The following is a 5,252-nucleotide window of genomic DNA, read 5'->3' as shown; positions in this document are numbered from 1 at the left end:
CTACGGTTTTTATTTTTTATGCTATTAAAAAGCAAAAAGTTGAATCTCATAAGATTACAAACAGTGGCAAATAAGAATTTAATTTGAAAGAAAAAGCCTAGGTTATACCATATTAGAAGAAAGAGTGAATATTGTTCTGAAAGAAGGAGAACCACTTTTAGTTAGATTTGCTTTACATAATTGGGGGATTCTCTAATTTGTCTATAGTAAATCAGTTTTGCAATTCTATCAATATTGCACATCCTGAAAAATGAAACACTTAATTGGTGTTATGCTATTCTTCATTTCAATACTATATTCTCACCACAGTAACAGATCTAGTTACAACTTCAGTATCTCCTTTCACCAAAGATTGATTCAAATAATTCAGTAGTATAGCAACTGAGTCTTCTGATAAACTATCACAGAACTTCCTATAAACCAACACTATTTCCCACCAATTATTACATCACAATTCTGGAATTGTGTAGAAGTTGAGGTACGATTCAGCATATCTCAAACTGTCATCAGTTTGCAAATTGTGATGCATCTTTAGCATGTTTCCTATTGAGTTCATAGAATCGTAGAATTGTAGAGTTGGAAGGAACCCCAATTCCTTCAGTGCAGGAATCTCAACTGAAGCATTCATGATAGGTGGCCATCCAACCTCTGCTTAAAAATCTCCAAAGGAGAGTTCTTCTGAGGGAGCCCACTGTCAAACAGCACTAGCGGTCGGAAAGTTTTCCCCTAATGTCTAATTGGAATCTCATTTCTTGTAATTTGAAGCCCTATGTTCATATTTCATTTTGTTTGGACCCAGCTCTCCAGTTTGTTAAGCAGTTAAGGTCATTTTGATTCTCAATTCTGTCTTCTGCAGCATTAGCCCAGTTTGCTGTCATCTGAAAATTTGATGAGCATCCTCTCAGTTCCTTCACCCTAGTTGTTTATAAAAATGTTGAATAACAGCTGGCCCATAACAGAACCCTGCAGCACCCCACTTGTCACTTTTTTTCCAGGAGGAACCATGGACTTTGTCAGGAGCCTTACTGAAATCAAGATACACTACGTCCACAGCATTCCCCTGATCTACCAAGCTTATAACTCATATCAAAAAAAGAAAAAGGATTTATCTCACATGGCTTGTTTTCGAGAAACCACAGCATCCTTATCTAAGTGCTCACAGATCTGTTCTAGGACCTTTTCTGGTATTTATGTCAAGCTGGCCGGTCAGTAGTTAGTTGTAAAAAAGTGGCATGTGGAAGCGCCTCACAAGATAAACACAGTACCAACAGCTGCAGTCTTAGCACTGATACAGCATGTTGCTTAATCAACTAAGTTCAGGCTTAAAGCCAGGGCATATTTTCATTTGACATTACATAATATTATTCCAAAGTTACTGTACTAGTCACAGCTGGCAAAACTGAACAATAGTGGCTAAACTGTGACCCTGTAAATATGGAACTGCAACTCTCATCGACCCTGACAATTGGCTAGGGTTGATTATAGTTGTAGTTCAACAATATCTGGAGGGCTGGAGGTTAGCCATTCGGACTCTAAACAGTGCAGAAACCAGAATGTTATGAAGTTACTGCAACACATTGTAAGAAAACAAAGATATTTTCAGCTGCCAAAGACTGAACTGACACAAAATCTTTGGAGTGCAACATTGCAACAAGTTCAAAGAAAACCTGATACAACATGGCCTAGCTACTTCTACACTTTTACAATCCCTAATGTGCCTACTTTTGCCTACCCGTACATGTTGCATCCTATTTCTGTTTCTGTTCAGCTGCTAGCTTTATTTTTCATTTCATTTCTCTATTGCTTTATATTTTTAGGGGGGGGGGGGCGGGCGGAATCTCAAAAGTGGTTTACAACCTACATTAAAATATTAAATACAACAATCAAGAATAAAACGTCACTAACTAAAATCAAGTATACATTCCAAGCAACATAATGAACAGGAAACTAAGATATTATCTTAAACGATTTCAAAATATTACAAAGGAGGTCAACTACAGAATGCGCATTTAATGCAGCAAAGTGAACAAAAAATATATCTTAAACATTTCAAAAAGAACATTACTAAAGGAAGTCAAATATAAAATGCACATTTAAAACATCACATTTAAATTAGTAATAAAATAAAAACATATAATGCTGCAAATGCTGCCAGTAGTGGGTGGTGGCTGTGGAAGCTCTGGTTGGGTCTCTACTGAAAGACAGGCAAGGTGTTCTCTGGCCTATTCAGCTGCTTCTGATTTTGTAGCTGAAATAGCTGAAGTCAATCGGGGCCCCACCTTCGTATGCTAGGGGGGAAAGGCCTTGTAACAATGGGGAAACATTGTAACCTGGAGGTCCAATGTATAAGGGTAATTAGGAATGCATAAGGGAATTCCCCAATGTATAAGGGAATTAGGAAAGGAAGAATCCAGTGTGTTAGACCTAATATGTCAGAGTGGTAAACCTCCCTTCAGGGAATGTTGTGAGTTCCAAATTCCTCCATAGGTGACGTACTCATAAATAGTCTGGTTTCCTTCTAGTGTTCCTTTAGCTGCTAAGCATGATTTAATTTGAGTGCCTTTATTTCTTGAATGCTTGTTAATTGATGTACTCTACAGCAACGGGCACAGCTTTCATACAATGTTTTTGTGAAAAAATAAACTATTTCCTCTGAAAACATCAGCTGAGTTAATAATTTGTTGCTTGTGAGCAGTGGAACTTATAGAAAGCAAAGGATTACATTAGGAATCAGATTTATGAGACTTATTAGTCATTTGTTGCACAGAGGTCTTCAAGCAACTTACGTGTTTAAAAAAGCACATTGTGTGTGCGCGTTTTATACAAATATATGAATATTATCACATACAAAAACAGGTGCAGGTCATAAAAATATATAACACCCTTCATAACAGTCTCAGGAAGCTTTGGAGCACACAAACATCAAAAACATCTTAGTCCATCCAAAGCTTTGGGGGGGGGGGGGAGTAAGTTTTTACCGGATGCCAAAAAGAAATTTGTGAATGCAGCAGGTAGAGAGCGTTTCACACATGGGAGCCATAATGGAAAAGACCCTTTCCCTTGTCATCAACTTCTATGTCTCCTTCAAATAAGGAACCTGAAAAACGTATGTACTGTGGGTGGTACATTTCCACTGAGGCTTTTTGCCTTCATTCTTGGGACGAACTGCTGCATTTTCTAACTTTGCTGGGAATCATTAGTGCAGTGGTGTGACTAGTCAGCTCTGGCAGTGTGTAGGCTGTTTGCTGACCGCTGTGACTGGTTGTATTTTTTAAAATAGTGTTTAATTAGCCTTCCTCCAGCTTTATCCCTAACGCAGCCACTCTTGGTGCCAAAAGCCACCACCCATCAGAAAACCTTTACCTATAACTGAGCATCCAGGGGTTCTGTTTCTTAATTATTCAGTAGGCTGGTCCATGCTTTGCTTTTTCTTAAGCCTGCTTGACCTTGCTCATGTCTGCAGGAACAATTCTCTTTAGCCTTGGCTAGATCCCATTTGCTTGCCTCCCGTATAACCTTGCCCCTTAGCAATAATTTTTCTATGGTTAGCCAGGAGCCCTCCATCTATTTCTATCTCTATCGTACAAACAAACTAAGTGTGAATCTATAGGTAAATTCAGCAATATATGTTTGAGTAGCCTGGTTATTGTTACAACTGATTACCTTGTAACAACTAACCAACTTGCTATTCTGTATCACTGCAATTGGCACACCAAGCTGCTAATATTTTACTCACTGTCTCCCATTTGGGCAGAAATTTAGACTAAATAATATTTATGGAGAAATTTATTGACTTTTCTAATTCCTCCAAGTATGCAATAATATTTTGACTTTGGTAAACTGGTATGGACAATAGTAGCTGCTTTGTGCGGCGAAATGGAACATAACCAGAACTGCTTCCATGAGCACACAAGAAACAAACAAGTTCATATATAAGTGTAAACTGAGAAAACTGGAAGCCTGGGAGGCACTGAGCAAACAATAAAGAGCAAAGTCGTGGTCTTCATGTTAATTAGGCGACACATGATAGAAAACCTCAATAGGAGTCGAACTCTGTAGCATTATCGGATGGCTGGAAGGCATATAACACTCTCACCTCAAATATTGCTTCTTCACATGGTGGTCTGCCATTTCCCTCTAGTTTCAGGATCTCCCCTGTGTGATTAAAGTTAGTATTCTCCAACACACACACACACACACACACACGAGAGAGAGAGGGAGAGAGAAAGTATAGGCCCATGAACGGGAAAAATACTGAGTGGGGAATTTATATAAAATATAGAAGTGATATAGAATATAAAATCACAATATTAAAATAGTTAAAACAAATTACAATTGGAAGAATAGTGTGGGATATAGGGTACTCGTGCTATATGCACTTCTCTGGGGAAGGGATTCCACAGAGAAAGACATGTCCCAGGCCACCATTCCCTGTACAGTGGTACCTCAGGTTAAGTACTGTACTTAATTCGTTCCGGAGGTCCGTACTTAACCTGAAACTGTTCTTAACCTGAAGCACCACTTTAGCTAATAGGGCCATCTGCTGCTGCCGCACTGCCGGAGCACAATTTCTGTTCTCATCCTGAAGCAAAGTTCTTAACCTGAAGCACTATTTCTGGGTTAGCGGAGTCTGTAACCTGAAGCGTATGTAACCTGAAGCGTATGTGATCCGAGGTACCACTGTACTTCTGATTATACCAGAACTACCAAAAGGCCCTCTCTCTGTTTATCTTAACAGCTGAAAGAGCATGTAGGTTCCAGCTGTTTGTGGCCTGTTTATGGCTTTAAACACCAACAGGAGACCTTTAATTGGGTAGGTTAACAGGTTATTTGAGCCCTAAATAAAACCTGGCCAGTAACCTGAACAATGCATTTTGGAATGGTTTAAGTTTCAGTAGCCTTCAAGGGCAGTCCCATACAGAGCGCAAGGCAATCCGGATGTTGCATGGAATGCAGTGGCCAAGTCATCTCTGTGTAATAGGGTCTGAAGCTGGAAACAGGCACTCCAAAGCCACCAAGGCCAACATTGGCTCCAGGAATATACCCATGACACAGACTTTTTTCTTGCAGAGGAGTGCAAGGCTGTTCAGAACAGCCTCTCTACTCATCAGACAAACAAAAATGTCACAAAATGGTATTTTGTTTAACATCTTGCCTGATGGGGGAATTCTGCAAAACTCAAAAGCTTGTTCACCGTTTCATGACATTTTAATTGGTCTTAATAAAGATATTTCCTTAATATGGCTTATAAT

The sequence above is a fragment of the Podarcis pityusensis genome (genome assembly GCF_964106645.2).
Source record: "Podarcis pityusensis genome assembly, chromosome: 7".
NCBI classification, from domain to species: Eukaryota; Metazoa; Chordata; class Lepidosauria; order Squamata; family Lacertidae; genus Podarcis; species Podarcis pityusensis.
The sequence above is the reverse complement of the archived record's forward strand: the minus strand, read 5'-3'. Positions refer to the sequence as shown.